Source organism: Salmo trutta, chromosome 2 (assembly GCF_901001165.1).
Source record: "Salmo trutta chromosome 2, fSalTru1.1, whole genome shotgun sequence".
Taxonomy (NCBI): Eukaryota; Metazoa; Chordata; class Actinopteri; order Salmoniformes; family Salmonidae; genus Salmo; species Salmo trutta.
The window spans coordinates 26,489,241-26,509,516 of NC_042958.1; the positions used below are offsets into that span (position 1 = coordinate 26,489,241).

At 41.4% G+C, this 20,276-nt stretch overlaps 1 long non-coding RNA gene across 1 annotated transcript; it reads right to left on the reverse strand.

Annotated features, from left to right (window-relative positions):
- Window positions 1-1,041: 1,041 nt before the first annotated feature.
- LOC115153834 (uncharacterized) lies at window positions 1,042-19,390 on the reverse strand. Its single transcript, XR_003867771.1, has 3 exons — window positions 19,156-19,390; window positions 18,657-18,770; window positions 1,042-1,076 (listed from the first exon to the last, which is right to left on the reverse strand). It is a non-coding gene; the product is annotated as an uncharacterized LOC115153834 (long non-coding RNA).
- Window positions 19,391-20,276: the final 886 nt, after the last annotated feature.

Sequence of the window (20,276 nt, forward strand, 5' to 3'; positions counted from 1 at the left end):
GGTAGTCACCTGGAATGGATTGCAATTAACAGGTGTGCCTTGTTGAAAGTTAATTTGTGGAATTTCTTTCCTTCTTAATGTGTTTGAGACAATCAGTTGTGTTGTGACAAGGTAGGGGTGGTATACAGAAGATAGCCCTATTTGGTGAAAGACCAAGTCCATATTGCGGCAAGAAGAGCTCACTTGAAAGTTTCTTCAAGCAACGTCGCAAAAACCATCAAGTGCTATGATGAAACTGGCTCTCATGAGGACCGCCACAGGAAAGAAAGGCCCAGCGTTCCCTCTACTACAGCGGATAAGTTCATTAGAGTTACCAACCTCAGAAATTGCAGCCCAAATAAATGCTTCGCAGAGTTCAAGTAACAGACACATCTCAGCATCAACTGTTTAGAGGAGACTGCGTGAATCGGGCCTTCATGGTCAAATTGCAAAGAAACCACTACTAAAGGACACCAATATTAAGAAGAGACTTGCTTGGGCCAAGAAACACAAGCAATGGACATTAGACCAGTAGAAATCTGTCCTTTGGTTTGATATATCCAAATGTAAGACTTTTGGTTCCAACTGCAGTGTCTTTGTGAGACACAGAGTATCAAATCAAAATCAAATCAAATCAAATTTATTTATATAGCCCTTCGTACATCAGCTGAAATCTCAAAGTGCTGTACAGAAACCCAGCCTAAAACCCCAAACAGCAAGCAATGCATGTGAAAGAAGCACAGTGGCTGGGAAAAACTCCCTAGGAAAAACTCCTGAGAAAGGCCAAAAACCTAGGAAGAAACCTAGAGAGGAACCAGGCTATGAGGGGTGGCCAGTCCTCTTCTGGCTGTGCCGGGTGGATATTATAACAGAACATGGTCAAGATGTTAAAATGTTCGTAAATGACCAGCATGGTCAAATAATAATAATCATAGTAATTGTCGAGGGTGCAACAAGCACGTCCGGTGAACAGGTCAGGGTTCCGTAGCCGCAGGCAGAACAGTTGAAACTGGAGCAGCAGCATGGCCAGGTGGACTGGGGACAGCAAGGAGTCATCATGCCAGGTAGTCCTGAGGCATGGTCCTAGGGCTCAGGTCCTCCGAGAGAAAGAAAGAAAGAGAGAAAGAGAGAATTAGAGAGAGCATATTTACATTCACACAGGACACCGGATAAGACAAGAGAATACTCCAGATGTAACAGACTGACCCTAGCCCCCCGACACATAAACTACTGCAGCATAAATACTGGAGGCTGAGACAGGAGGGATCAGAAGACACTGTGGCCCCATCCGATGATACCCCCGGACAGGGCCAAACAGGCAGGATATAACCCCACCCACTTTGCCAAAGCACAGCCCCCACACCACTAGAGGGATATCTACAACCACCAACTTACCGTCCGAAGACAAGGCCGAGTATAGCCCACAAAGATCTCCGCCACGGCACAACCCAAGGGGGGGCGCCAACCCAGACAGGAAGACCACGTCAGTGGCTCAACCTACTCAAGTGACGCACCCCTCCCATGGACGGCATGGAAGAACACCAGTAAGTCAGTGACTCAGCCCCTGTAAAAGGGTTAGAGGCAGAGAATCCCAGTGGGAAGAGGGGAACCGACAAGGCAGAGACAGCAAGGGCGGTTCGTTGCTCCAGCCTTTCCGTTCACCTTCACACTCCTGGGCCAGACTATACTTAATCATAGGACCTACTGAAGAGATAAGTCTTCAGTAAAGACTTAAAGGTTGAGACTGAGTCTGCGTCTCTCACATGGGTAGGCAGACCATTCCATAAAAATGGAGCTCTATAGGAGAAAGCCCTACCTCCAGCCGTTTGCTTAGAAATTCTAGGGACAATTAGGAGGCCTGCGTCTTGTGACCGTAGCGTACGTGTAGGTATGTACGGCAGGACCAAATCGGAAAGATAGGTAGGAGCAAGCCCATGTAATGCTTTGTAGGTTAGCAGTAAAACCTTGAAATCAGCCCTTGCCTTAACAGGAAGCCAGTGTAGGGAGGCTAGCACTGGAGTAATATGATCAAATTTTTTGGTTCTAGTCAGGATTCTAGCAGCCGTATTTAGCACTAACTGAAGTTTGTTTAGTGCTTTATCCGGGTAGCCGGAAAGTAGAGCATTGCAGTAGTCGAGCCTAGAAGTAACAAAAGCATGGATTAATTTTTCTGCGTCATTTTTGGACAGAAAGTTTCAGATTTTTGCAATGTTACGTAGATGGAAAAAAGCTGTCCTTGAAGCAGTCTTGATATGTTCTTCAAAAGAGAGATCAGGGTCCAGAGTAACGCCGAGGTCCTTCACAGTTTTATTTGAGACGACTGTACAACCATCCAGATTAATTGTCAGATTCAACAGAAGATCTCTTTGTTTCTTGGGACCTAGGACAAGCATCTCTGTTTTGTCCGAGTTTAAAAGTAGAACATTTGCAGCCATCCACTTCCTTATGTCTGAAACACAGGCTTCTAGCGAGGACAATTTTGGGGCTTCACCATGTTTCATTGAAATGTACAGCTGTGTGTCGTCCGCATAGCAGTGAAATTTAACATTATGTTTTCGAATGACATCCCCAAGAGGTAAAATATATAGTGAAAATAATAGTGGTCCTAGAACGGAACCTTGAGGAACACCGAAATTTACAATTGATTTGTCAGAGGACGAACCATTCACAGAGACAAACTGATATCTTTCCGACAGATAAGATCTAAACCAGGCCAGAACTTGTCCATGTAGACCAATTTGGGTTTCCAATCTCTCCAAAAGAATGTGGTGATCGATGGTATCAAAAGCGGCACTAAGATCTAGGAGCATGAGGACAGATGCAGAGCCTCGGTCTGACGTCATTAAAAGGTCATTTACCACCTTCACAAGTGCAGTCTCAGTGCTATGATGGGGTCTAAAACCAGACTGAAGCGTTTCGTATACATTGTTTGTCTTCAGGAAGGCAGTGAGTTGCTGCGCAACAACTTTTTCTAAAATTTTTGAGAGGAATGGAAGATTCGATATAGGCCGATAGTTTTTTATAATTTCTGGGTCAAGATTCGGCTTTTTCAAGAGAGGCTTTATTACTGCCACTTTTAGTGAGCTTGGTACACATCCGGTGGATAGAGAGCCGTTTATTATGTTCAACATAGGAGGGCCAAGCACAGGAAGCAGCTCTTTCAGTAGTTTAGTTGGAATAGGGTCCAGTATGCAGCTTGAGGGTTTGGAGGCCATGATTATTTTCATCATTATGTCAAGAGATATAGTACTAAAACACTTTAGTATCTCCCTTGATCCTAGGTCCTGGCAGAGTTGTGCAGACTCAGGACAATGGAGCCCTGGAGGAATACCCAGATTTAAAGAGGAGTCCGTAATTTGCTTTCTAATGATCATGATCTTTTCCTCAAAGAAGTTCATAAATTTATTACTGCTGAAGTGAAAGCCATCCTCCATTTGCGAATGCTGCTTTTTAGTTAGCTTTGCGACAGTGTCAAAAAGAAATTTCGGATTGTTCTTATTTTCCTCAATTAAGTTGGAAAAATAGGATGATCGTGCAGCAGTGAGGGCTCTTCGATACTGCACGGTACTGTCTTTCCAAGCTAGTCGGAAGACTTCCAGTTTAGTGTGGCGCCATTTCCGTTCTAATTTTCTGGAAGCTTGCTTCAGAGCTCGTGTATTTTCTGTATACCAGGGAGCTAGTTTCTTATGACAGATGTTTTTAATTTTTAGGGGTGCAACTGCATCTAGGGTATTGCGCAAGGTTAAATTGAGTTCCTCGGTTAGGTGGTTAACTGATTCTTGTCCTCTGACGTCCTTGGGTAGGCGAACGGATGATCTCCGTATGTGTGGTTCCCACCGTGAAGCATGGAGGAGGAGGTGTGATGGTATGGGGGTGCTTTGCTTGTGACACTGTCTGTGATTTATTTAGAATTCAAGGCAGACTTAACCAGCATGGCTACCACAGCATTCTGTAGCAATATGCCTTCCCATCTACTTTGCACTTAGTGGGACTATCATTTGTTTTTCAACAGTACAATGACCCAACACACCTCCAGGCTGCGTAAGGGCTATTTGACCAAAAAGGAGAGTGATGGAGTGCTGCATCAGATGACCTGGCCTCCACAATCACCCGACCTCAACCCAATTGAGATGGTTTGGGATGAGTTGGACCACAGAGTGAAGAAAAAGCAGCCAACAAGCTCAGCATATATGGGAAGTCATTCAAGCATTCCAGGTGAAGCTGGTTGAGAGAATGCCAAGAGTGTGCAAAGCTGTCATCAAGGCAAAGGGTGGCTACTTTGAAGAATCTAAAATATGAAATATATTTAGATTTGTTAAACACTTTTTTGGTCACTGCATGATTCCATATGTGTTATTTCATAGATGTGATGCCTTCACTATTATTCTACAATGTAGAAAATAGTAAAAATAAAGAAAAACCTTTGAATGAGTTGGTGTGTCCAAACTTTAGACTGGTACTGTACATGTATAGGGAATGGTATGCCATTTTGGAATTGAGACGCAGACTTAAAGACATCAGTATGGCTTGGAAGCCCTCTCTAGAATGTAGGGAATTATAGCCTTTGTGTCACTCAGTTTCCCCAGTTCTCCAGTCCGGAGAGTAGCTCCATTGTCTGTTGTTTCTTTAATGGATGCTTTGGTATTGGTGTGTGCGTGTGTGTGTGCTTAAATGCTCCTGTTTTACATTAGAATTTCCATTGCCTATTTCCTCTTCTCATAAAACAGGTTTATTCAGAAAAGGAGTGACATCTAACCCTGTTCCCGCACAAACACTTTGAGGGACATTTGCTGCACACACATTGAAACATTATGTTACGTTATGTTACACTGATAAAAGTGCAATCAACCATATTTAGGGGTAGAGGAAATGGGATATAACAAGGATTTATAAAGAACGAATCTCATTGGTTACAACAAATAAGAGAGAGATCCCTCTAAGTGATTGCAACATTTTTTTGAGCCACTGTAACTTGCTGCCTGGTTTTAGATTGTCTGTTTGACACCTGTCTAACTGCCAAAGCAAACAGTAACACAGCCCTGTACTGTATGCAGCGAGGGAGGCAGCGGTAGTGCCTTTGTGATTACTCTCTGCAAAAGAGTAAGTAGGGCTCCCATCCCAAAAACTATTCCCAGAACCAACACTTACTGTGTTATTAAATACATTTGTAAAAAATAAAATAAAAAAACAATATGTCCCAGGCCATCTCTCTCTCTCTCTCTCTCTCTCTCTCTCTCTCTCTCTCTCTCTCTCTCTCTCTCTCTCTCTCTCTGTGTGTGTGTTTTTTCTAATGAATGGACTGATAATGATTAAGCATATAGGGCCGGTGGATGATGAATGAAGGGTGGTCTGGACAAAACAGGAGATAACCCTAACCCCACAGCCAGCGGCAGGCCTCAGCCTGAAAGGGTCTGTAGGTTCTGTCTGCTCGCTAACTCTCTCTCTCTGGAACTTATCAGACCTAAACTGAGTCTGTATCTGTGTCTGCATAATGGCCCCCTCTAACTGAACCTAGACAGGAGAAGGAGAGAGGAGGAGGAGGCTGATAAGATCAAACTGCACAGCCACAATCATGACATATGCTTTACATGAATTACACATATTAGATTAAATCGTATATTTCACTTTATAAGACACAAATTGTATCTTTTTGGGATGTGAAATGTATACCCCCTGAATTGGTCTGCATCCGAAATGACTCCATATATATAGGGAATAGGGTGTCATTTCAGACACAATATTGCACTATTAAAAGCCTGTGCAGTTGTCAGGCACAGTATCCCGTCCATGCTGCTGATAGACTGCATGTTCCATGGACAGACGTGACAGACGAGGCTCTCTGTTTCAGCTTATGTAAAACATTAGCAATATCCCAAGTCAACAGTCTCACTCTCCGTTTGTTTGGATATAGAACTTTCCTGGCAACTGGATATATAGTCCCAGGCTACATTCTATCTCTCAGGAAGGCAGCTGCCACACTTCCTCGCAAATTGGCGAACCGAAACCAGTCGCCGGCGGAGCCTGAAAGTTAATTTGACACGTAGGTAAATAAATTACAGGCACCAGGAGGAAACCTAGAGCTGTTATTGTTTGCGTTTAGCCTAGCCTCACGGCTGGTAGTGGCAGAGAGCCAGGGACTGAGTGCAACGATAGATATAGACATGCATAGGATGCAGACAGGTAGGCAGGCACTCACTCACACACACCTCCACCAAACCCACCACTCAGATCTGTAGCAAGGGAGGAACAGTCTAAAGTGGGCTACAAAAACCTATCATAAATCAAATTCCTCCTATACCAATTGTCAGGGATCAGTATCTTTATCTTCTCAGCAAAAAAAGTGAAGAAGAAAAACAAAGAGAAGCTTTTTTGCTTAAAAGGCTCCGAGGCACATTCGTTTTTCACCTCCTAAGACATTTTAATGGCTTAACAGGGCTCGGTCACACTTTGTTTGGACTGTCCAGATTTCCCATATGGTAGATGCTCTACAGATGGTCATGCTATCAACAAACTATCTGTTGATAAGCAAATGCTTGCTAAGGTTACTGTTAGGTTTAGGTTAAGAATAAGGGTTAAGGTTAGGATTAGGGCTAAGGGTTAGGGTAAGGGTTAAGTTTAGGGTTACGTTTAGGGTTAGGATAAGGGTTAAAGTTAGAGTTAGAGCTAGGGTTAGTTGATAGTTAGTTGAAATGTAGAGCATCTACAGATGGACTATCCAAATAAAGTGTTACCCAGGGCTCTCACATCTGTGCCCACTAAGTAATGTGGAGTAGAACCCTACTATACTGTACCAACAAATATTTAGAGCCAAAAACTTCCCCTGCAGAAACGTGGCCTTGCTACAGTGTGACGCAATCATTCAGTTCTATGTATGTGAATAAGGAAGGTAGGGGACTGAGCCAATCAGGGAGGTCTTGGTTAAATGTTTACCCAACAATTTATCTTGGCTTCATCCCAAATAGCCTGGCGGGTAGGAGCGTTGAGCCAGTAACCAAAATACTGAATTGAATCCCCGAGTTGACAAGGTCAAAATCTGTCGATCTGCCCCTGAGCAAGGCAGTTAACCCACCGTTCCCCGGGCGCCAATGACGTGGATGTCAATTGAGGCGCCCCCCCCCCCCCCCCCGCACCTCTCTGATTCAGAGGGGTTGGGTTAAATGCGGAAGACACATTTCAGTTGAATGCATTCAGTTGTACAACTGACTAGGTATCCCCCTTTCCCAAATGGCACCCTATTTAGTGCACTAGCTCTTGGTTAACCATATACAACTTTTGCATCATGAGGTAATACATCTTGCGGGGAGATTATTGAGAAATGTTTCCCTAACTCATTACCGGTAATCAGATCAAATGATCTAACTTCTTACTCCGCAATCCAAGAAAAGCAGTGCAAGTCATTGGCATTTGGATTAAATCGTCTTTAATTCCCAAAACTGAAATGAGACCTGATTATACTCAGAATGCCTTCTTAATGGAACTGTAAACATTACTGTAACTTAACTGATGCATAGCACACAAACTCAGATATGGTCATACGCTACATTGCTTCTTCTATGCAATTTCCCCATTTCGATTTTCACCATGTATTTTCTCCCAGTCCATTACCATGAGTTTCAACATTGATTCTTTGGCTTAGTAGTTAGCTAATTCATTTAGTCGTTCTGATATGTATCAGCATCCATGTGTAGAGCTGAATACATTATGAGGCAATGGTTTAGTAGATTATTTCATCTGTTTTTCATTCCATCAATACCCTCTCAGGGTTGATTGGCAGCACGAAGACCCCTGATATTCTTCACCATAGCAATGTGGCCCTGTGGTAAAGGCCCTGTAGTACGGGCTCTGGGACTCTGAGGAGAGCTAGAGGCTAGACGCTTGTAGCTAAAAGTTAGAAGGTGGAAAGTAGAAGGTAGAAATTCGATGCTAGAATCTATGTGCTATAAAATGGAATTTAGAAGCTACAGGCAACAGGCTAGACACAAACATGTAAATGTAACTTGAAGGGAAAACCTAGTCAGTTGCTCAACTGAATACATTTAACCAAAATGTGTCTTGTGCATTTAACCCAACCCCTCTGAAAAAGAGAGGTGCCCCCCTTAATCGACGTCCATGTCATCGGCAATCGGGGAGCAGTTATTGGCCCAACGCTCTTAACCGCTAGGCTACCTGCTCCCCCAAATGTTCAATAATTTAAATGTTCGACACTACAGGCTATAAGCAAACCGTTAGAAGCTACACTGTAAACCCCACACTGTAAACACCAAGGCAAACTTCTAGTAAGTTGAACTCAAAGTCAATGAAAAATCATTGATACTTAAAATGTTTATGTGGTACTGACTCAAAACTAAATGAGACGTCACATCAACACATTTTTAAAAAGTTATGATAACAAATTAACTTTTTTCCCATGCTCTACTGCAGGTATATTTTTGGGACTTGTTTTAATATTGGTGTTTTTGCATGTACATTGATTGATTGATCGGAAAATTCCTAGAAATCCTTCAAGCAGGACTTTTTTTGGGAAACTAGGAATTTTTCAACACTACTTGTAGGCCTGATGTGGACAGTAAACCATGAGTTCCAGGCCACTGAGTTAGGGTAAAGCTAGGCCCTCAAAATAAGGCCTTATAAGATATGTAACGTAGTCTTATAAAGAGTTTAATTATCTGTTAACACTCACCTAGGAACTCACTTGGTGAAGGTCCCAGGACAGAAAATGAACGAATTCAACAACCATGTCTCTGTCACTGATAAATACAGTCAGCGTAACTCTGCAATTGACTCAAAAAGGCAAGGCACGCTTGGAAATTATATTGGAGGCGTTACTCAAAATGTTCAAATTGATACAACTGAAATCTGGACCCCTTCCACGGTAACAGTGACTCTATTGGTTTGAGTAATGACTACAAAATCACTTTAAGTAACTGTACTCAGACATAGTAGGTGCTACAGGTTTCCTCAAAAGTTTAGAGTGATGACATCACACTGAGTATTACAGGTTTAAAGTGCTGTCATTAATCAAAACTTTTGAGAAACGCCATTGAACTTAAACCATAGCAGTCATCCTGAACACAAGTTGCGGGTGATAAAATCTTCCAATAATAATTACAAAGTTGCCTATAACCAACAACAAAAAACCTTTCAGCTATAATTAGTCCTTATAAAATGAATAATATATGGTTACAAAGGGTTTACTTGTACATTAGTTGTTGAATGTAACATTCATGTCTTTGTCACTAACAAACACAGTCATGGGTGCATATCTGTCATATTCACTTGAAAGGCAAATACAGCTTTACACCCGACAGTGTTAACAACACCCCCAGTGTTTTGTGTTAAAAATCAAACACCTTCTGCTGAATAAATGTGTTCATGTGTTTAAAAAGTGTTTCGACGTATAAACATGTTCTGGTGTTTACAATCGAAACAAATTATAAACGCCTTGACGAGTTTAAAAAGTGTTACAGAAAAGTGTTCAGATCCTAAACAATTGCTTTTACAGTGTAGCAACTAAAACTTCATATAGAAGCATGAGGCTATAAGGTAGTGGCTAGAAGCTACACTCTGGACACAGGAAGCGCTTCTATTAACTCAGTGGAGCCACATCTATCAGAGATTCCAGACACCCTGCAGCATTCAGGTTGTGTGACTTTAGGAGGTGCTGAGAGATGGCACTCTGTAAACACATGGTGTTCAAAGTTTCCTCCTCATCTCTCGTTCTCGGGCCTCGTTCGGCGCCCCTGCACTCTTAGAACAGATGTGTTATTTTATATCACATCCAATTGTCTGGTTATGGACGACACTTGCTGTGTTACTTTTAACACAATCCCTCTGTTGGTACAACATGATTTGTGTAAATCTTTCAACACGTTTTGTGTCAATTCCTGCTATTAATGTGTTGAAAGCTGAAAGCCAAACAAAACACACCCTAGATGTGTTAAATTATTAACCAATCACATTGCGTATATCCAAAATCTTCATGCATCTACAGTATGCCGCAGTATGCTCCGAAAAGTGAAGTGACAACTGACCAGTGGCGGTCGGTGCAGTTTACGATGAGGGAGGATGATACATTTATTTATGAGCATGGCCTTATTTCTATTGCAGCATATTGGATGACGTTCATATTCCATTCACCCAGCTCAATGTAACATCGATAGGTTTAGGTATGATACTTGCATTTTTGAGTAATCAAGAGAAATTAGAGAAAATCAAGGTGACAGACAGTGACACATTCGATAGAGCCTTGCACAATTTTGCTTGCATCTAGCTGATCTAGGGTGTAATCCTTAGTGCAACAGTTGCAAACGAGTGTTTCTATTGGACAAATTCAGGTGCGTTTATCCCCATTTCATTTCGGTTGCTTCTGTTTAAGACATGTTTTTCAACAGAATTGGCAAAATGAATACACCCCTGATCACACACAAACACAGTTCACTTTCATAGCAGCCACATACAATCCACTTCCACATACATATTTGTACAAAACTGTTGAACTATTGTCGTTCTCTCTCTTTGAGTCAACTACTCACCACATTTTATGCACTGCAGTGCTAGTTAGCTGTAACTTATGCTTTCAGTACTAGATTCATTCTCTGATACTTTGATTGGGTGGACAACATGTCAGTTTAGGCAGCAAGAGCTCTGATGGGTTGGAGGACATCCTCTGAAAGTTGTCATAATTACTGTGTAAGTCTATGGAAGGGGGTGAGGAACCACAAGCCTCATATGTTTTGTGTTGAAGTCAATCTATCCAGAGGAGGACAGAAACTAGCTGTCCTCTGGCTACACCATGGTGCTACCCTACAGAGTGCTGTTGAGGCTACTGTAGGCCTTCATTGCAAAACAGTGTGTTGTCATACATTATTTGGTGACGTGAATATACTTAGTATAGTTTTATCTAAAAATTACCACTTTTTTAGTGTTTCACTATTAAAAAATTTGGGAAATCCACGAAGGACTATGGTCCTCCCTTTCCTCCTCTGAGGAGCCTCCACTGCAACTGACAGCCTGGAGTGAGCCTCAGCTAGCCAGCAGGAGGAACACAAAACAAGAAACTAGGTAAATGTCCTCTTTATCTGAATGAGGTGACGTTTTGAGGCAAATGTGGAGCAGCCACCGCAACATTTTAGCCCTAAATTATAAACATCATGTGTCTCAGCAAAGTTTTCATGAAGTTAGGCAAGTTAGGCACATTTTTTACCATCATCATCATTATCATATTTCCCAGCATGCTCTACTGCAGGTAGGTGTTGTAATGTAAAGACCAAGGCGCAGCGTGCTCATCATAATTTATTTATACGAAAACACGGGAAAAACCAAGAACGACAGGAACAGTTTTGCAGGCTAACTAAAAGCAGTGAAAAACACAACTACCCACAATGAGACAGGTGAAAACAAGCTCCCTAAGTATGACTCCCAATCAGGAACAACGATGTACAGCTGTTCCTGATTGAGAGCCACACCAGGCCAACAAAGAAATACAAAACCTAGAAAACCTAGAAACCCAAAACAAGAACATACACCAAAAACCCCGGAACTCATAAATACAATACCCCTCTACATACACATAACCCCCAAACCATATAAAACAAATACCCCCTGCCACGTCCTGACCAAACTATAATAACAAATAACCCCTATTACTGGTCAGGACGTGACAGTAGGTTTGATTTTAGTATAGTTTATGATCATGTCAGTCTATGTTTTTGCATTGATTGGTCTTATTCTACACAAAGATAAATAACATACATTTATCTAAACTAATACAATCAGTTACTTCAATTTTTAGCACCTGTTTACTGAAATGGTTGTTCCAGTTTAAATACCTTATGAAGTCTCCCCATAAATTCTCCAACCCTAACAGTCATTCCAAATGCATGTTGTGGGTGAATAAACATTTGTACTTTAGGTTATTCTAACACTGGCTGGATTCATATAGGCTGTATGATTTACTTTGTGTGGGGTGTGGCTTTCAGTTATCTATTTTTGGCAATGTGGATGTGTTATTCCAGTTTAACTGGTCTATGGTAGAGGTACATTTTAGCCTCTGACAAGGAATAAATGGCAACCGTACCAGAAATGGCTACCAGTCCGGTCTCCTGTATCTCTGGTCCAAAATTGGTTTCCCTGGACTGAATATCTAACTAGCACTAACACATTTGAAATCTTTCAAGAATAATATTTTGCATGTACAGAATTTGTTTCATGTAAGATATTGTATATAAATAAATGGCACAAGTGGAATTACAACACAATATGTTAGGGATGACACTTTGTTACTTTTAACATAGTCACTGTGTTAATAAATGTGCCAACACAGTGATTGTGTAGATGCGTGATGACTTCAGATCTGCATTGTGATTGGTCAATAATCTAACACATTTAGGGTGCGTTGTATGGTTTTCAGCTTTTAACACATTAATTGCAGGAATTGACACAAAATGTGTTGTAATATTTACACAAATCATGTTGTGCCAACACAGTGATTGTTTTAAAAGTAACACAACATGTGTCGATCCTAACTAAACATGCAGATTGTGTCAAAAAGAACACATATTTCCTACGAGTGTGCGTCTCTGGGAACGCTACAATGACATCAGCCAAGGGTTGGGCCTTCTCTAAATGCCAACACCTCCACAGCGGAAAACCTCTGACAGGCATCTTTGTGGAGTTGGGTAGAGGAGCCCCTGACTGCAGTGTGCAGTTCGGGGCCGGGCTCAATGTGGGCGGAGTCAAATGCGTTTAACCCGAACCCTTCCCATCTCCTTCAAGGTTACCCAAGTTGAGGTTCACGTCGAAGGTGTCAACAAAAGCGAATATTATTCGAACCTAACCTACATGGATAAAAATATAAACCATGGAATTAAGTGAGACTGTCATTATGCATAATGTACTTTGTAAAGTTCAAGTTATACCAGTGCAGTGGTATATTTTTATATTACCAACTACCACACCGATGTTAGCATAGCGTTAATTAGCACCCATTTGCACTTGAGCTAGCTAATTAGCAATAGCACCCTTTTGCATGTGAGCTAGCTAATTGCTTACAATGAGGAATCTTATTTGGACAAATTTGCCTACTTGAGCAGTAAGCCTAAGTTTACATGTACAGTTATGTAATCGATTTGATCGTTGATTTTCTGTGTTGCTTCAATGTATGCCTTGTTGTGTATGGCTGGATCTAAATGTGTATCGTTGATGCCGACGACCATTCCCTAAGTTACACATAGCGAGTCTACACAGCCTACATATAGGCTGCAGTCCAAACATTTATAAGACACAGCCTATCCCATCAGCTCTTAAATTCAGTGAACACTTCTAATGACGTCTGACGAGTATACACTTGCAGGGCAAGGGGCAAGGGAGGGAGGAATGATTTTTAAATGGACTACTCTTGGCCGGAAATGTGTCACTCGTTCATCCCGTGATGATTGTGTTTCAGCCACTGGTAACTTGTGGGTGCTTTATATGCGCTACAGTCAATTCTGAGTGCATGTCTACTTATATTAAATATATAATTATTCATATACGTCTACTGTATGATAGCTAGCAAATTAATTAGCTAACTAGCGTTAGCCTGCCTAGCTTGACCTTCTGAAGAAGGAAAATGTTTTATTTCTACAATTTCCAAAAGATAACCAAACAAAAACATATTTCATTTTTACGTAGTAGCAAAATGTCAAACTTATTTGCATTTCTTTTTACTTACACTTGTATGTTGACTTCTCCATTGATGTTGTTTTTAAGTTTTTGCAGATGTACAATCATTGCGAATTGAATTATGGGGAGTTTCAGGTCCCAGAGTGAACATAATTGTACACTAGCAAAGTCGACTAAAAACGAGGGCTGAGGAGCTTACGTTACAAACTTCCCTTGCTTGGCTAATCATTTGGACCACCCTCCAAGATGGCGACGGGGATTCCCCCAAAGGCATAAGGTGAGGGTAAGTGGACGAGGGTGTCTTTTAAGTGTTTGGACCTCAGCCATAGTATATACAATAATGAAATCACCTGGTCCCATTATACATGGCAAGTCAAGAAAAGTCATTGTAACTTGTCCACACTGTAAACTGAAGTTAAATAAGAACAACTTCAAAACACATTTAGAAGAAAGCATAAACATTGCTTTGAAACAGTGTCCAAGGAAAGATTTTGGCCTGTGAGTGCATTGATATTAGAGAAATGGTGTGTTTGCAGTCGAAAATAAGTTTTCTGGTCCAGCAACACCCATACATGTTGTGAAAAATACTTGGGCTAATTCAGTTCCAACTGTGTTCAAACCTGTTATGCATGCTGGAGTATTAAAAGCTGTTGAATTGTACTTTTTCTTTACTTTCACATACACTGTGTTCACAGAAACATTGCTCAGATCTTGTCCCCTGGAACTTGGAGGACTTTTGGTGTGGATGATGTTCAGGTTAGATATTCCTTTAAATGATTCCACTGAACTGTACCATTTGATTGTCATTCCTTTATTGAAAGGTGTACCTTGTTCCCACCACAGGGCCTACCAAAGCAAGGTTTTCTTGGGGTGTTTGTTTTGATGGTAAGATGCTGGCTATTCAGTATATTATATTAGTCCTGTTTTCTGTTATAACATATGAAAAGTTATTATTATGCTTGCAGCATTCAAAGCACACTATTATTATTGCTCATACTTTTTCTTGTTTATTATTCTTGACACGTTTTGGGACGTATTTACTACAGTTTTTGCACTACATACACAATTCATACATCAAACTCCTGCAGAGCTGGACGCTGATGTGACATGCTGTGGCTTCTTATGATTTACTATTATCATTATTGTTGTTATCATAACTATCAAACTTCCTGACTGATGTCTTGAGATGTCGCTTCAATATATCCACATCATTTGCCTTCCTCATGAAGACGTCTATTTTGTGAAGTGCACCAGTCCCTCCTGCAGCAAAACACCCCCACAACATGATGCTGCCACCCCCGTGCTTCACGGTTGGGATGGTGTTCTTCGGCTTGCAAGCCTCCCCCTTTTTCCTCCAAACATAACGATGGTCATTATGGCCAAACAGTTCTATTTTTGTTTCATCAGACCGGAGGACATTTCTCCAAAAAGTACGATCTTTGTCCCCATGTGCAGTTGTGTAACCGATGTGAAATGGCTAGCTAGTTAGCGGGGTGCGCGCTAATAGCGTATCAATCGGTGACGTCACTCGCTCTGAGACCTTCAAGTAGTTGTTCCCCTTGCTCTGCAAGGGCACAGCTTTTGTGGAGCGATGGGTAACGATGCATGGTGGGAGGCAGTTGTAAGATGTGTGCAGAGGGTCCCTGGTTCGAGCCCAGGTAGGGTTGAGAAGAGGGACGGAAGCTATACTGTTACAGTTGCAAACCATAGTCTGGATTTTATGGCAGTTATGGAGCAGTGGCTTCTTCCTTGCTGAGCGGCCTTTCAGGTTATGTTGATATAGGACTCGTTTTACTGTGGATATAGATTATTTTGTACCTGTTTCCTCCCGCATCTTCACACAGTCCTTTGCTGTTGTTTTGAGATTGATTTGCACTTTTCGCACCAAAGTACATTGATCTCTAGGAGTCAGAACGCGTCTCCTTCCTGAGCGGTATGGCGGCTGCGTGGTCCCATGGTGTTTATACTTGTGTACTATTGTTTGTACAGATGAACGTGGTACCTTCAGGCATTTTGGAAATTGCTCCCAAGGATGAACCTTGTACTCCCGGCCGTACATCAGCTAGGGCAAATTTAGAGGAATTTGTTCCTATTTAGCAATACTCAATACTGATCTACTTACGTTGTAATTACACATTGAGTGGTGTGTATACTAATAAAGAGGATTCACAATGTTGAATAAACCCTGTGTTGCAATTTTTACTAAATAAAGTGTAAATGTGCAATATTTGTGAATGGAACAAAGTGTATTGAAATCTGAAATCATCTGGTGGTTTTGAGAGAATTGTTGTCATGTGTTCAAACACATGGAAATCTTCCCAACGGACGCAGACGTTTAAACCAGGACACTCACGTTGTTCGCTCACACACACACTTACACAGAGAGAGAGGGAAAGAGAGACATACCCCAGAGCCCAGACAGAGACAGTATCATCTGTCTTCATAATGTCCCAGGCGGTATATGAAAACAGTGATTCAGTGAATTATTTTTATGACGTAATGGTATCGAGAAGTCGAACACAGCTTTTCATTCAACATTGAATGGTTGTCTCTTATGAGAGAGCTTTTTTATTTGTCTTTTTAAAAAAAAAATTTTTGCCGCAAGCTTACAATAAACACTTTAATGACTAGTTCAAACAGCACAGTCACTCTTTGTTAGCTAGAGAAAATGCCACTCATTCCACAACTGAATGCTTTGCCTCTTTTTATATACAGCATGTCTTCTACCAGTTGTGACCAGTGGCTGAGCACTGCAGTATCGTATTTCCTGCTTGTTATTGTACAGATGAAACCATCTCCCTAGAGCTAAATTCCAAATGGCATCCTATTCCCTTTATAGTGCACTAGTTTTAACCGAGGCCCATGGGGCTCTGTAGTGCACTTCTAAAGAAAAAAGTGTGGCATTTGGGACGTAAACATAGTCTATAAAGAGCATGCATTTATCCAGATGCAAACATTTTAATCATTTCGGAGTTTGTTGGTTGGAAATATATGGGCTGGTGAGTGTACTCCCTCCTGCTTCCCCTAAAGAAGAAATGTAATGTGACCTTGATTTGACTAGCCGGGCCGGCAGAGTAGAGTGGCAATGCGGTTGGGTTCTATGTGGGCCCTGCCTGGTGTTACATATATGTGGAGACAACCGTGGCCCCAAATTGTCTCCATGTGGATCTGATTATGTACAGTAGATGAGAGAGAGAGAGAGAGAGAGAGAGAGAGAGAGAGAGAGAGAGAGAGAGAGAGAGAGAGAGAAAGAGAAAGACACAAAGAAAGAGAGAGAGAGTAATGGGGAGAGAGGGAGAGAAAGATAGAGAGAGCCCTGAGCCTATGGCAGCAGTCCCAGAGAGGAGGACCCTGGCTGCCGTCAGGCCCCGGAGAGAGAGAGGAGAGACAGGGACATGAGGGTGGCACCAGGGTCTGGGACCATCCCCATCATGGTAAGGTACATGTAGGCTACCCACACAGAACAAAATTAAGGTTCTTAAATTATTCTTCCTCTGCTCTTAATGTTCCTAGGAGAACTCTTGCCTGAAAAATAACCTTTGAGTTAATTGTGGGATTCTTGATGTGGCATCTACGGTTCTTCAGAATTCTAAAGGTTTTTGAAATGTATGGAAACCTGCAGATGTGTCCCTTTCATAGCACACAGAAAATTGTCCAGTGTTAACAAGTGTTGAATTCTCAATGTAACATTTCAAGTCTTGAGTCAAGAGTAAAATTAACACTCAGTGGTGTAAAAGAGTTAATAACCAGAGTTGAACCAAAGCCACACCCATCACTATCATACTTCCCAGCATGCTCTATTGCAGGTAGATTTTTTTTAATAGTTTGTTTCAACATCTATGTTTTTGATTGATTCATCTTATGCTACTTAGATATAAATAGCATACATTTTCCTAAACTATTCCAATCTGTTACTTGGACTTAATGCACCCGTTTTACTTAAACGGTTGTTCCAGTTTAAATGTTTAAGATAGTCTCATATATTAGTCTTCCCAACCCTGGCAGTCATTTTGAATGCAGGTTGCGGATGAATAAAAATTCTAATGTTGGATAGCCCCGCTCTGGCTGGATTCCAATATGAATTACACTTCACTTTGCAAGCCAGAATAATGTGACTTGCATTCCTGATGTGGCCTGTAAACAATGAGTTTCAGGCCACTGTATAAGGGTTAAACAAGGCCCTTAAAATAAGGCCTTATGAAATATGTATTTTCTTAAAGACTGCAATTTTAATGACAACATATTCATTAGGATATCACTTGTTGAAGGCCACAGGACTGAAAATGAATGAATGCAGCACATCGCACACTGGGAAATATGCTTAATCCCTACAGCAAGGCTATTCAATTCTGGTCCTGGAGGCCCTAAACATTTCTTCTTTGGATTTTTGTATAGTTCTTCTTCTTCTTCTTCTTCTTCTTCTTCTTCTTCTTCTTCTTCTTCTTCTTCTTCTTCTTCTTCTTTGGTATTATGGCGGTCCATAAACAAATGTTATAGGTTCATGCCGCCACCTACTGCATTGGCTGTGTATTGGCAGTGTTCTTCAGTGACACTAAAATGGTTCCCCTACTGCATCGCTCTCAAGAACCTGATTTGGTTCCAATGTGCACCTTTATTTTCAAGAGTGAACAGTACAGTTCTCAAAGTGAAGTTGAAACACCATTTTCACTCAAGGTGTAAAAAAATATGAACTTACAGAGCCAAAAGTTTTACGAATGCTTATCTGAAAAGGCTTTCCTCTCAAAAGTTCCATTGCATTTCCCTAATCATTAAAGTCTGTCAAGTAGTAACCAACACAATAATTTATTTGACTTAAAGCAGCTAGAATTTAAGTAACTAATCTCTTTGTACTTTGGGGAGAAGGGAGAAACCAGGCTGACCCATGGCGTGACAGTGGTCTATAAATAATCGATTGTTGTTCTTCTCTTGGAGGACTGTGTGGGATTCCTCAACATGCCATCACACTCGGCAGTGGGATTAGACACATTTGACGTAGAGTAAAGTTATGTTTTTACCTGGGATGTGCCAGACATCAGAGCGAGAGATCTCTTTGATGGGGGCTGAGACTGATAAAAAAGTGTTTTCTGTCTGTCACTGTTCTCTTCTCTCTATGTTGGTCTGATGGTTCCCTGATCCGTGGAGGGAGAGAGAGAGAGAGGGAGAGAGAGAGAGAGAGAGGGAGAGAGAGAGAGAATCCTTAGCTGCTTGTTTCGGATGCAGAAGGAGTGTGTCACGCCCTGACCTGAGAGAGACGTTTTTCTCTGTTTAGTTAGGTCAGGGTGTGACATGGATACATTCTATGTATTGTATTTCTTTGTTTTGGCCGAGTATGGTTCCTAAACAGAGGCAGCTGTCTATCGTTGTCTCTGATTGGGAATCATACTTAGGCAGCCTTTTCCCACCTGTGTTTGTGGGTAGTTGTTTTCCGTTTAGTTTTTTGTTGCCTGATGGAACTGCTTTCGTTTTGTTTCTTTGTTTAAGTGTTTTGTTATAGTAATAAATATGAGCACTTACCACGCTGCGTTTTGGTCCCCTTCTTATTACGATGAAAGCTATTACAGAGTGTCAATTTCTGCAATGAATTCGTGACAGGGAGGGCGAGAGAGGACAGGACAGGACGTGGGGGAGAGAAGAATGTGTGTCGGCTAAACGTCTTGATAAATATTGTGCTGGTGTTTGTGTTGTACCAGATACAATCAGACGAGGGGACTGGGGTGGCTGCCAAGCTGCCTGCCATATCACTGAGATAGAAAATCAGCAGCCTATGAGACTCACTAGATTAGAAGCTGCTAAAAGAGCAGAAAACATCTCAGAAATGTAATGTAGACACGTACAGTCCTGGACAATACTGAGAAATGCCATGTATGTCCCAAATGGCATCATATTCCCTATTTAGCGCACTACGTTTGACCAGAGCCCTATAGGTAATGCACTAAATAGGAAATAGGGTGCCATTTGGGACACATTCTACGTACAGACCAGAAATGAAAGAGAAGCAAGAATAAAGAAAACATCTTCCTGCAAATTACTGTTCTGCTTCCTGTCTCCATTAATGTGACAAGTTATTACCATATAGTGGTAAAAAAAGTCTTCCATACTTTTCAAGAACCTTTTAGAATTCTGAAGAACCGTAGATGCCACATCAAGAACCCTACTCTAAACTCAAAGGTATTTTTCAGGCAAGAGTTCAGATTAAGAGCTGAGAAAGAACCATTTAAGAAGTTTAATTTACTTCAGTGTAGGTAACCTACCTGATCATCCTGGAGATGGACCTAGATCCTGGTGCCACCCTCATGTCTCTCTCCGGGTGCAGGTACTGGTGAGGTCACCCTATCTAATTTTAATACACCAATTGTAACATGATATTCTCTTATCTAATTTAAATAAATACCACCAACAACAGAGAAGGCGTGTTTGCAGAGGGGCTAGATAGCTACTCTACTGGTGCCAAAATGTGACTGTAGGGTGTCAGAAAATGTTATTAAAAGTTTACCTTATTTATCTATGGCAAAGATACTTACACGTTTCTCCTTTCATCTGTGTCTGGTGTAGAGGTCGGCCAATTAATTAGCATGGCTGATTAATTAGGGCTGATTTCAAGTTTTCATAACAATCGATAATCGATCTTTTTGGAC